At 43.2% G+C, this 14,214-nt stretch overlaps 1 protein-coding gene across 1 annotated transcript in view; it reads right to left on the bottom strand.

Moving 5' to 3' along the window:
* TMEM117 (transmembrane protein 117) overlaps positions 1 to 14,214 on the bottom strand; it is a 372,323-nt gene that overhangs the window by 69,112 nt on the left and 288,997 nt on the right. The window lies entirely within an intron of this gene.

Here is a 14,214-nt window from a genome sequence, read left to right as displayed (position 1 = left end):
ACCTGATAAAACTTTAAACAATGCTATGTTGCAGATGCTTTTAAAAACTGCCAGTGAAAGGCAATATACTTTGAACTAGAGAGAACCCCTCATTTAACCAGTGAAAGAAACAGCATAGTGCTTAGCACACCTAACAATAAAATATTGCCATATGACATTGCCCAGGAACGAAAGTGAGAGACTTGCACCTGTCGTCACATTTTTGTTAAAGGTACAGATCCATTTTTCTTAACTCCTCTAGAATATCAACCATCGAAGAGTCACCCTTATTTCTAAATCTCCCTCTGAGAAACAGCAGCAAATTTTAAAAAATGTAACAGCATCTCACATAAAGAGCATTAGAGAAGTTCCAAAATTGCTGCTAACTCTATTAGTGTAGTTGCCTCTCCTTGGGTTTGGCTAATGTTTGATCATTTTCCTGTGCTTTCAAATGCTACAAAACCCAATAAAAGCACCATGGAAAGTACTGTGACATTCACAGACTCACTTCTTTAGAAGTTTTCACAGTGAATGGGAGGTTTTTAAAAAGACATTTGCTGAAACCTAATCCAAACAAAAACCATGCAAATTGGGAAAGGAGCATATTAAAAACAAGCTGACAAAAGGGAGAGCTTTTTCTTGAGTTTGCCTTTCAAACTTTGGAAACTGCCTCAGGAACAAACTGTGCATAGACATTCTCTTCTGTTGTTTGTCAGGAGACAGGGAAACACGTACACAATTCCTGAACTAAATGTACCACTTTGAGGATATTGTTTTCAAAGGAATGCATCATTTAAGTGTTCGGGGTTTTTTGGTACTTCCAGCTTTGTCTATTAACCACAAAATCATCTCTTCAGTTAAAAAAACAACAACAACGTACTTATGGGGTCTGATTCTCCTTTCACTTACACAAGTATAAATCTGAATTCTTCTCTCATTTACATCACTAAATTAATTTCACCATAGTGAAATTATAGTGTTACAGTGGAGTAGATTTTCAAAGTATTGCGAAGAATGTTAATCTTAAATCTTCACGCTATTGTGTACAGGTAGAAGGGTTCTGGGCAGTGTTCCTCCTAAGATTTTCCATCTATGAGCAGAGTGAGTTTTGTCTTTGTGCACCAATATTGAGGTCATGTGTACTTGTTTGGATGTGTGTCACTGTGGCACCCAAGTCATTAATATATAATTAAAATGTTATGGCAGAAAGAATACTAAAACAAGGGATAATTAACAAGGTGCATGGCTTTAAATGTTTATTTAATATGAAGTCAAATAAAAAGAAAATTAATATTGCAAAGTTTTCAAGGCTGCTCTAACTCTGCACTGTCCACAGAAGTCATAGGAGGCCAAAAAGAAGCACAGTGCAGCATTGCTTATACTGATCTGCCGGAAAAGCCCCCACTGTCGGTAGAACCATGGCAGAACCGCGGCTACACTTTACTTTCACTTTCGACACTGAGCCTGATTGGCACAGCATCGGAACGTGAGTATGCAAATGAAGCCCGGGATATTTAAATCCCGGGCTCATTTGCACTTCCAAAGTGCTTGATTTGCATCCCTCTGTCGACAGAGGGATGCAGTCTAGATACAGCCACTGAGACCCAGGGAAGCTGTCCTCTTTGCCCACCCCCCAACCCCCAGCCAACGGGCCTCTCAGGGCACTAGCTCCTGGGATTCGCAGCAACACATGCATGCTGCTAGAAGTCCAGCAGTGCAGCTGCTGTTTATCAGCTCTTTTGTTGACAAAATACTTCCACCCCCTACAAGCAGCATTCACATTGTCAGCAGGAGAGGGCCCCTGCCCACCACATACTGATCACACTGGTATTTGCTACTACAAAACTTTTGTCTAGGGAGGTGCAGGGTAACACCTCTGAAGGACATAAACTTTGTCTTTCAGTGACCATTGTAGACATAGACAAGCTTCTTGACAGACAACTGAACTTCAGCAGCCTGAAAATTGTAGCTTTTCAGAACCCTGGGTGCACACAATTACAATAACAGAATCACATGTAACTGAGCCATCATTGGACCAATTCATATTCTATATTTAGACAAATGTCTTCAGTGTATAGTTAAAGACACAATGACAGTATCCTAGACAGATAAATCAGCAGCAAGGAAGAACTATTTATCAGTGTGCATCTACAGTTAATTCATTGGGTCTTCCAAAGGAACATGGGGTATGTCTACACTACAGCACTAATTTGAACTAACTTAATTCGAATTAGTTAATTCAAACTAAGCTAATTCGAACTAGTGCATCTAGACCTAAAAACTAATTCGAATTAGCGTTTTGCTAATTCAAACTAGCATGTCCACCCTGAACCGAAGTTAAGGCTGGTCGGAACAGGTGCCAGCAGGGCATCAGGTTAGGATTTAGAGCGTGGAGCTGCTGCCTCAGGCTAGCCGAGGGCTGTGCTTAAAGGGACCCGACCCCCACCCCGGACAGACAGTTCTCAGGGTTCCTCGCTTGCTTGTCTACCTCAATGAGGGACAGCAAAGAAGTCCTGTCCTGGAGTGCCCTGAGTGCCCGCACTCGGCACGTCACAGCACTCGGCCATCAGCCTGGCTGCACTTGCCACAGGCTGCCATCCGGGGGGGGGGAGTCAATCGGGGGCTGTCAGGATCCAGGAGGCCCTGCAGGAGAGCTTCCACCACGAGAAGCCCGCAGAACCACCCCAGTCCTCCCCATCGGGGGCTCGTACCCCATTCCTCCTGCACCTCCTTCCACTTACCCCTCATTAGCCCCCCTTCCTGATGTAAAAAATAAAGGACACGTGTTCAAAAATAGAAACTCTCTTTATTTAACAAAACTGGGGGTGGGGGGCGATTAACCTCTGGGGAGATTGGGAAAAGGAGGTGGGAGAGGAGAAGAGAGAGGGTGGGAGAGGGGAGGAGGAAACCTGGGAGGAGGGAGCTGGAAGGGGGAAGCCAGGGGAAGAAGGAGGAGGGGAAGTATCAAACTATGGTACGCCATATCTTCACTACTGTGTACAAATGTGGTCTCCTTACCTCAAAAAAGATATTTTGGCCTTGGAAAGGGTTCAGAAAAGGGCACCTAAAATTATTAGGGGTTTGGAACAGGTCCCATATGAAGAGAGGCTAAAGAGACTGGGACTTTTCAGCTTAGAAAAGAGGAAATTGAGGGGGGATATGATAGAGGTCAATAAAATCATGAGTGGTGTGGAAAGGGTGAATAAAGAAAAGTTCTTCATTAGTTCCCATAATATAAGGACTAGAGGACACCAAATGAAATTAATGGGTAGCAGGCTTCAAACTAATAAAAGAAAGTTCTTCTTCACACAGCTCATAGTCAATCTGTGGAACTCCTTGCCACAGGAGGCTGTGAAGGCTAGAATGGCAATTTATGGCAAATGCACAAGAAGCTTATGGTACGCTCAGCTGGTAAAGAGAAGTTAGATAAATTCATGGAGGTTGGGTCCATGGAGTGCTATTAGCCAGGGAGTAGGAACGGTGTCCCTGGCCTCTGTTTGATGGATGGCACGAGACAAATGGCTTGGTCATTGTCTTCGGTCCATCCCCTCTGGGGTAGCTGATGTTGGCCGCTCCGGGGCCGGGAGTGGGGCAGAAGAGTTTCCCTGGTTTGGCCCAGGGAGGCCACCAGGGAAAGCTGGGAAGGGTAGCCTCCCACTAGGTCGAATTAAATGGCTACACAGCCCTTAATTCGAACTACTTAATTCGAACTAGGCATTAGTCCTCGTAGAATGAGGTTTACCTAGTTCTAATTAAGCGCTCCGCTAGTTCAAATTAAGTTGTATGTGTAGCGCCTATGAAAGTTAATTCAAACTAACGGCTGTTAGTTCAAATTAACTTTGTAGTGTAGACATACCCATGCAGACTCAAAATTACAATAATGTAATATAAGACTTCTTTTACTTACTATAGCTAGAGCAAAGTGGAATACGTTTTCTGTACTGTATTGGGAAGAGTAACCAGAAATGAGTACTATTAATGACACATGCAATTTATGGCAAACGCACAAGAAGCTTATGGTACGCTCAGCTGGTAAATAATGTTTGTGCCAGTACTGGGAGATGAAGAATGCATTTGACAACAGTTTTAGTTGCATTTATTAGTAAAAATTTCACTGTCAGTAGTTTCACAGAGAGCACCAAGTAAGTAATAATTTCAGATTAATAATGTTTCTATGAAGAATACAAAGAAAGAGTTGTACAGCATTCCTCCTGCCTGTGCTGTTATTGTTACTACAGTAAAACTCCGATAGTCCGGCATCCAACTGTTCAGCACTCCTGATACTCCGGCATCAAAATGCCAAGCGCTCCTGACCAGCTGATTAAAAAGCCTACCGCTCAGCACAGGTGCTGGCTGTAACCAGATGGAGCATAAGGTTTGGGGTGGGGGGAGAGTGGGATCGTGTTACAGTATGGAGAAGAGCATTTTGCTTCAGCCAATGGGAAAGGGGAGGGGAGGGAGAGGAGGATCAGGTTACAGCATGGAGGAGACGGGAAGAGGAAAGGGGAGGGGAGAGGGAGGGAGATTGTGTCCTGGCCAGCTGTTAAGCCATGCAGTTTTACCGGATCTCCCGATTCTCTGGCAAATCTGATAATCCAGCACCACCTAGGTCCGAAAGGTGCCGGATCATCGGAAGTCTACTGTATTAGAAGCACAATCAGCAATTTCTCCTTTCTGGTTGAAACTCAGACAACCTTTACCCTCACCCCAACACTCTTTTTAAAGCTAAGAGAAAAACAGATGTATAGTTTAATGGACTGAGACTTTGCTTTGTGCAATATTGAAGAATGTTTAGATTTTCCATATTCCACTGCTTATGATTACTACAGCAAATCTCCTTTTCCTTCCATTTTTAAAGATTCTTTTATTTCAGTACAAGTATGGGAGAACGAAGTCTAATATCACGTGCATTAAGCATACCACCAACAGCTGTAAATCTCTACATTTTAGTCTTCAATGACAGTTCAAAACAGAGTGATTCCATTTCTAATGCATCAGAATATAAATTTACAGAGTAAGCTCCAAAACCAGAGCTGTAGTAAAACAGCTCCCAAAATGTTATTTTGTGTGTATCTGTCTTTTTTAAAAAAGTGTAAACATTTATTTGCATACCTGTTCTATCACTAGTGCTGATTTGCAGCTGTGTGTGAGAAGAATCAGTCCCACTCAAGACTGATGGAATAATGATTTTGCTCTCACTTTATCTGATTCTGTCTTTTCTAACCCCCACCCCAGCATTTGAGCCACACAGCCCTGCCCCAGAGCAGTTGCCCACCCACCATGCAGTTGCTGCCTCAAACTCCAGGCAGCAACCCTCCCACTGCCACAATCCGATGGCAGCACCCTGCCCGCCCATGGCCCCAAACCCTGGCGGCAGACACCCGCTTGCCAGTCTGTAGCCCCAATCCCTGGCAGCATCCACTTGCCTGCCACCTGCAGCCCTAAACCCTGGAGGCAGCCACCTGCCTGCCTGCCCACAGCTTCAAAGTCCAGCAGCAGCCACCTGTCCACAGCCTCAAACCTAGCAGCAGCTGGAAGAGCCCCTAAGATAGCCCCAGCGCCAGAGTAGCGCCCCCCCAGCTCTGGCCCTGCCCACCACATAGCCCCAGCTGTGGAAGCAGCCACGCCACTCACCTTCCAAATCCAGTAGGAAGGTGAGTGCTGTTGCATGGCTCTGCCGAGGAGGTGGGCGGGCTTAGAATATTTTGTGCATGGCCGTGCAGGCGCGCACCTTAGAGGGAACCCTGGTTTGGGGATTTTATTCTGTACAATATTTATTCAAATCAACAGCTTATTGCTAATAAATGATTTTTTTTCATGTACTATACAAATTAATTATTAATTGGAGCAAATTTTAATCTAACCAGTACATCACTGTTAACTCAGACTGACTCAAAGTAAATGGAGTTACTCCTACTTTATCCAGGTGAAAATAAGATTAGAATCTTGTTGATTTTGTCTATATGTCATTGTTAAGCCATCAAGTATTAATTAAAGCATTCATAATACCAGACATGGAAAATGTCTAAATAAATTACTTTCTTTAGCAGGGAAATAGATGAAGAGGCTGAGGGAAATACAAATAGGAAAATGATATGTATTAAAATCTTCTCTATCTACCAAACTTCTAATCTCCCTATTAATATTTGCCATCCAAAGTTACAGTATCAGCTACAGAGAAGAAATTACCAAAAGAATAGTTATATTATTAATTATTAATAATAGTTCATTATTAAGTTTAGCACATAACTTAATTGAAAGGGAGAAGACAGCATTTCTAAATTCAAAAAAAAAGGACTGATGCTTCCATAAAACTTGGGAATTAGAAAACATTTTCTATAGTAAAATAAAAGTTATCATGAATAGTTCATATTTAATGACAAATTGTGACAGTATTTATGTACTGTATATGCCAGGAAAGTGTGGAAATCTTTTGAATCATGCTCGTCTTCATGGTTATGATTTTCTCTTAAAAGATTCTCTATTCAAGTTCCCAATTCTCAATCATATCAGTCTCTCAGTTGTGAAACCTTCCTTATATTTCTACTATTTACTAAGCTGCTGCCAATGTTTAACTCTTCCTCTTGATACTAAAGAAGCATGAGATTTTTTAAAGTATGATTTAGCATGAGAATTATTTCTCCAATAATTTTATATACAATGAAAGGAGTACATTATACGTGCTTTGAATAACAAAACAGATTGTTTAAATGAAGCAATGTAATTATTATTCTTTGTAAAGTGCATGCAAATTCACTACCTCTTCTGAGGGGCACATATACATTCATTAATAGTATTGGGTTTATAGCTAATTGAGAAATGCCTGAATTAACTATTTTCCTCAGAGATACAGATGAAGAGATTTGGGAAAAGATCTATAGGAGAACGGAAAATATTAAAATCTTTGTCATTTGGCTTCTAATCTTTTCTAATAATAACAGAGAGCCCATACCTATGATGAAGAAGACTAAAAACTATTTAAACCTATTTGATCATATTTCCTCTCAAGTAATCCAGTGGATTAAATTTCACTGGATTTATTTATAAAAGATTTCAGTGGGATTACTTGCATGGATAAATGACCATAGCTTCTTAGCTTTAAAGGCAAGAAAGAACCATTCTGATCACCTAGTCTGATCTCCTTTCTAACACAGGCCATAGAATTTGCCAAAAATAATTTCTAGATCAGAACTTTTAAAAATTGCCAGTGATGGAGAATCCACCAGGAACACTTGGCCGATTGTTTCAATGGTTAATCTCTCTTTGTCTAAAATGTATGTTTTATTTCCAGTCTGAATTTGTTTAACTTCAAACTTCTGGTCATTGGATCATGCTATATCTTTCTCTGCTATACAGAAGAGCCCATTATTAAAAATTGATTCCCCAGGCAGTTACTTATAGATTGTGATCAAGTGACTCTTTAGCCATCTCTTTGTTAAAACTAAATAGATTGATCTCGCTGAGTCTACCACTATAAGGCATGTTTTCTAATCCTTTCATTTTTGTGGCTTTTCTCCTCACTCTCTCCAATTTACCAACATCCTTTTTTATTTGGGGACAGCAGAACTGGACAAATTATTCCAGAAGCAGTTCCACCAGGGCCAAATACAGAAGTCAAATAACTTTTCTGTTCTTTCTTGAGTTTCTTCTATTTCCCAGGATCTCCTTAGCTCTGAGGGGTGACGTGCAGGGGAGCAAGGGAGCCTGGCACCTGCAGCAGGGATCCGCACCCGCTGCACTCATTGAGAGTGGTAGGGAAAGCAGAGCAACATGATCCCGGCTCTCTCAGTTCTCCTGGCTATGTTGCTCAGGTGAGGAGACTCTCTCTGCATTGCCAGTGAGAAGGGAGGCGGTCCCTTGTCCCCGCTTGTCCCACAGGCAGCATTGGTTGGGGGAAGAGGTGGAGTATGGGTAGAGAAAGTGTGGGGAAGAGACTGGGAGAGGGTAGAGGAAAGGCAGGGAGGGAGCAGGGTGGAGATAGGGGGACGAGAGGCCTGGGCAGAAGGGGGTTGTCCTGGCACTTCTCTGGGCTGGATGGTGGTCACGTGGCCAGTGGTTCCTCATGTCATGCTTCACCGGTTGCCCTGTTAGCTTTTTTGGCCACAGTGGACTCAGGAATTTACACATTCATCAGATTGTCCACCGAGCCCCCAAGTCACCATTTCCCAGAACAGTGTCCTCCATCCTGCAAGCATAACCCACATGCTTTATTCTCAAATATGTACATTTACATTTAGCCACATTCAAATGCATATTGCTTGTTTGAGCCCAGCTTACTGAGTATTTTTGATCTCTCTGAATCAGTGACCCATCCTCTTCATAATTTACAACACCCCCAATTTTTGTAAAATCAGCAAACTTTATCAGAGATGATTCTAAGAAGATTGACAAAAATGTTAAAGAATAACTGATCCTGAAAAGGCCCCACTAGAAACATTCCCTGTTTATAATTACATTGGGAGACCTATCAGTTAGCCAGCTTTCACTCCATTTAATTTGTGCGATGGCTTTTTATATTATTTTAGATTTTAATCCAGTATCATGTGGTATCATGAAAAGACTTTCAGAACTCTAAGTATAGAGTATCTATCTTTATCTAACAAACTTGTAAGCTAATCAGTTTGAAACAGTACCTCAGATTTGTCATCCAAAAAGAAGAATTCTTCCCCTCACCCTCTGCACTAAATACCAATACAAAGAATTATCTTTGCAATGGCTTTGACCTCCTCAAATATTCCTTTAACAGCTTTGTTGTCTAGAGGTCCCACTGCCTCTATGGCTTTCTGCTTCTCATCTACATTTTTTACTCTTAGTTTTTGTGTCTTTAGCAAGTCATTTCTCAGTTTGTTCTTGGCCTGCCTTATTGTAAGGTTCTAGTTGCAGGCAGCAAGGGCTGGTGGTTGTAGTGATGATTAAAGCCAGGTGATTGTAGGGCCAGGACTGGGCCAAGGGCAGTACTAAGACGAGAGTCAAGGGACAGGCCAAGAGTCAGAACCAAGGTCAGAGTCCAAAAACAAGCCAGGTCAGTATCTTAGCTGGAGACCAGATACAGGCCAATGGCTGAAGGAAGTTTGGAGGAAGGCCAATGATCTGGGGGGCAAGAAGGAAATGCAGGGTTGGAATAGGTTAGTAACAGGGCTGAAGCTGAGTCAGAGGAGGGCCAGGACAAGACAGGGGCAGATGGAGCAAGGTTCAGTCAAGGATGGGGCAGGGACAGGAACTGGATCCAAGATAGGCCAGACACCAAGGGAGCCTGTTATATGGGAGTAGGAGCATTCCTGGCTGGGAAGTGCTGTTGCAAAGAATAACTTTGGACTGGGCTCTGGATGGGTCAGTGAAATACCTGTGCCACGTAGGGTTGCTGCCCCTCCCAGACTGGCCTCAATCATCCAATGACTATTGAAAGGAATCCAGGAAATTTTAATAGATTAACAGTCTGGTTGGCAGTGCAGCAGGGTTAGCGCAGGCTCCCCACTTGCCCTGGCTCCACAAACCTCCCAGAAATGGATGGTAGGTTCAGCTTCTTGGTTCAAGGGCAGCCAATGTGTGTGTGTGTGTGAGGAGAGGGGGAGAGGGAAGCTCTACACGCTACTCCTATAGCCTGCTCTGAGCACTGACTTCACAGCTCTATCTGACCAGGAACTGTGGCAAGTGAGAGTTGTGGAGGCAGGGGTAGCATGCAGAGCCACATGGCCGCTCCCGAGCTTAGGAGCTGGATAGGTCAGCAGCTTCCAGAAGCTGCCCAAGATAAGAGTCCCCCCTCCCCGGCTGGAGTCCACATGCTTTACTCCCCTCGGTACGCCAACCCCTCCCCCCCCAGTCCCAGGCCTGAGCCCACTCGCACACCCAGACTTTCTCCCATAGCTCACACACCCTCTGCCTCCCACGAGTCCCCTCCCACAGGCTGAACCCCTCAGCCACAGTCTAGAGCCACCTTCTGCACCCTAAATCCCTCTTCCGCAACCTCACTTTGGAGCCTGCACCTCTGAGCTAAATCCCTCACTCCCTCCCAGACCTCAAACTCCTCTCCAGCCTGGAGTCCCCTTCCACAGCCTGAACCCCTTGTTTGTGGCCCACCCACGAGCCCTCACCCCCTCCTGCCCCTCAACTCCCTATGCCAGCCTGGGGAAAGTGAGTGAGAGTGGGAGAGAGTGAGTGACAGGGAAGGGGATGGTGTGTGTGGCGACAGAGCCTCAGAGAAGGGGCCTGGCATGGGTGATGCTTTGGGGAAGAGGCATGGGCAAGAGTGTTTGGGTTTGTGCGATTAGAAAGTTGGCACCTCCAGTGCTACGGGGTCACGTGGTGCAGGTCCTGCCCCGGGGCAGGCTGCTGTAGCATGAACGAAGGCTGAGGCACTGCAGACTCTGCTGGAGGAATGCTACGCCCTTATTCTTATATCTTTTACACGTCAGACTTTGTGCTTCTTCTTATTTTCATTAAGTATTGATCTCCAAATGCTAAAGGATTTTTTTTTTCTTTAACAGACTCCATTATTCTGGTATTCAGCCATGGTGGCATTCTTTGGGGCCTCTTGCTGTCTTTTTTTAACTTGGAATATATATCTTCTTTGACCTGGGTATGGTGTTTTTAGGGCAACTCCATGCTGCTTGCAAGTATTTTACACCCTAATTACTAGCATTTTCATTCTTGCGCAATTCCCCTTTTTAAAGTTAGAATGTTACCATGTTGGAAGGGGGTAGGGCTATTTCCTCCCCACAAGAATGTTCAATGTAATTACATTATGATCACTGTTACCAAGCAGTTCAGCTATAGGGTTACTTCTTGGACCAGATTCAGCATATCACTAAGGACAAAATCATGAACTGTCTCTCCCCTTAGGGATTCCAGCACAAGCCGCTCCAAGAAATTGGAAACTAGTGTCTAGAAATGTTATCTCTGCCTCACTTCCTAAGGAGACATTTACCCAATCGATATAAGGATACTTGAAATCACCCATATATGATTGTGTTTCTGGTTTTTTACCTGCTGTAATCTCCTTAAGCATTTCACAGGCATTGTCACCATCCTGGTCATATGGTCGGTAATACATTGCTACTGCTATACTCCTATTATTCAAGCACGGAATTTCTATCCATAGAAATTCTATGATACAGTTTGATTCATTTCAGATTTTCATTTCAGACCTTATTTGACTCTAAGCTTTTTTAAAACACACAGGCTACGTCTACACTGGCATGATTTTCCGGAAATGCTTAAAACGGAACAGTTTTCCGTTATAAGTATTTCCGGAAAAAGAGCGTCTACATTGGCAGGATGCTTTTCCGGAAAAGCCCTTTTTCCAGAAAAGCGTCCGTGGCCAATGTAGACGCGCTTTTCCGGAAAAAAGCCCCTATCGCCATTTTCGCAATGGGGCTTTTTTGCGGAAAAGACTACTGTGCTGTCTACACTGGCCCTTTTCCGGTACAGTTTTCTGGAAAAAGGACTTTTGCCCGAGCAGGAGCAGCATAGTTTTTCCAGAAAAGCAGCTGATTTCTTACAGTAGAGCGTCGTTGCTTTTCTGGAAATTCAAGGGGCCAGTGTAGACAGCTCGCAGCTTATTCCGGAAAAGCAGCCGCTTTTCTGGAATAAGTGGCCCAGTGTAGACACAGCCACAGTGCTACTCCTTCATTAGGGATATAAGTGACTAACCAACTAGTCACTTCCCCCCCTTGCAGCAAGGGTGGGGGAAGGAGCAGGTGCTGGGGGGAATCCGGCTTAAAAGCTGGTTCCCCCCGGCTCCAGCTCCATGGCAGAGAAGAGTGCCCCACTGGCTCCAGGCTCCATGCCACGTTTCAATCTTTGAAATACACAAGTGCCTTGTGGCATGTCCACCTTTGAAATGTAGCAATGACCTAGTGGGCTCTTGCTACATTTCAAAGTGGAAGTGCCCTTATCGACTAATCGAATAGTCAATGGAAATTCCATCAACTATTTGATTAATTGATTAATCTAATTTTAACACCCCTAGCCTGCATTAGTGCAAGCTACTCTGTCATTCCTGTGTATTTTGTTCCCTGGTATTACCATGTCCCATTGCTCATCCTCATTCCACCAACTTTCTGCAATATCTTCTGTATCAATATCTTCATTTAATGCCAGACACTCCAATTCACCTATCTTAGCATTTAGAGTTCTAGCACTTGAATATAACACATGTACATTTTGTCAATAGTTAGTTGTTTGCCTTTGTGTGTTATGTTTAAATGGGCTTTTATGATTGTCTGCTCCTCACTAGTGCCCATCTGTACTTTACCAAGTTCTTTCCTATTCTCTATAGTTGGATATAGAACTCCACCTTTAATAAATTCATCTTTAAGGATTGTGTCCACCTGAACTGTGAGCTCCCCCACATGGCCAGGTTTCCTCCACCACTTAGTTTAAAAAATACTCTGTCACCTTTTAATTTATGTGCCACCAGTCTGGTTCCATTTTGGTTAAGATGGAGCCCATCCCTCTGTACAGACAACTCCATCCACAAATAGTTCTCTGATTTCTAATACATCTAAATTTCTCCTCCCTACACCACTGTGTCATCCAGACATTTAGATTTTACATTTCAGCCTGTCTTACTGGCCCTGTGGGAAGGTCTGGAAGCATTCAGAGAATGTTACCATGGAGATCCTAGACTTTAATCTCTTTCCTTCCAGCCTAAATTTGGTTTCCAGGACCTCTCTCCTAGCTTTCCCTATGTCTGGTACTTACAGGTACCATGATCACTGGCTCCTCCACAGCACTGCCTCTAAGACTATCTAGATGTCTTGTGATATCAGTTGCCTTTGCACCTGGTAAGCAATTAATCATGTGGCTCTTCTAGTCATCACAAAGCCCATTACTCACATTTCTAGACATCCAGTCCCTCATTGCAGCTGACTGTCTTTTCCTATGAAGAGAGGGCCCTCCCTCTAGAGGGGTATCCTTAGTGTAAGATCATGTCATTACATCATTTGGAGGGTGGCTCCCAACAATAGAATTATTTCCCTCTAATGCACTCCTGACCCAAAACTTTTATCCTCTTCAACAACACAAAGGCTGTTGAGCAGAAGGTAGGACCACTCTACTATGTCTATAAAAGTCTCCATGAATCTTTCTGTCTCTCTCTACTCCTCCAGCTGAGTCAATCTGGCATCTAGAGCCCATACTCTGTTTCTGGGATACTTGAGTTGCTTGCAACACACACTCTCTCCCTCTCCCTCTCCGTCTCTCTCTCTCTATATATGAGGCAGGTAATCATACATGTGGTATTCAGTGCATTAAATTGGTTAGCTCTCACCACGCTGTTGGTTTTCTACCTGCTTTCTTTATCACTTGAGTGGATTTTTTAATGTAGCCTAAGTTATGGGTGTGTTATGGGTGCCAGAAACTTTTCTTGGTACCTTTCTAATTATTATGATCTCTTGGCCTCCCCGGCCTTAGCTGATTTATCACTGTAGCCAAACTCTCCTTAGCATAGCAGCTTACTTAGCCATTATGTTCTCTTCCTCTGTTGTGGGGTTCCTCTGCTTGAGAAGAATGTTACCATATGATATTACTACAATTCCCCTTAAATAAAGAACAGAAGTATTTATTGAACACTCTGTCTTTTCCACATTGTTATTGATAATACTACTGATTCTATCTTGGAGTGTACCAATACCACTGAAAGGATCTTCTCCCTTAATATACTAAACTCTCTTTATTTTTCTTAACTCTGCAGGCCATGGATTTCTTCTTGTCTCTTTGCTGTCCTGATCAACCTTCTCCCATTTCCAGTTTCTGATTTATATTCATTATGACCAGCTTCATCTTTCTTTCATCTGTTATATACCTTTCACTGTTTGCATATGTACCTACACCTCCTCTCTACACCAGGTCATTTTTTTAAGCAAAACAGTCTTCTTCCTTAATTGAGGCACGGTGGCTCTATGGCTTTCTGGACTTCATGATTTGGCCCTATATCCCCAAGATACCATTTTCTCAAAGAGGCTGAGACATAAATATTGCCTAGTTTCAGTCTGTTCCACTGTACTACTTCAGAGTTTATTCTGTTTCCTGAAGAAACAAATGATAAATGCTACGGTATTCTTGCACAGCTTTAATATTTTTCAGACGTTGTATCTTATTGCTCTGTCAGTTAAAAAAAAATCACTAATTGTAAGAAGTATAGAAACATATACCCTGAGATTTGCAAAGTGCACAGCGAGGCCACCATAGAGTGTAACTCCACAGACATACTAGAAAGATTTCATCGTCTTTCAC

Source organism: Pelodiscus sinensis, chromosome 1, assembly GCF_052426305.1.
Source record: "Pelodiscus sinensis isolate ZL-2025 chromosome 1, ASM5242630v1, whole genome shotgun sequence".
Taxonomy (NCBI): Eukaryota; Metazoa; Chordata; order Testudines; family Trionychidae; genus Pelodiscus; species Pelodiscus sinensis.
Note: the sequence above shows the minus strand (reverse complement) of the source record. Positions and strands in the feature narration are given on the sequence as shown.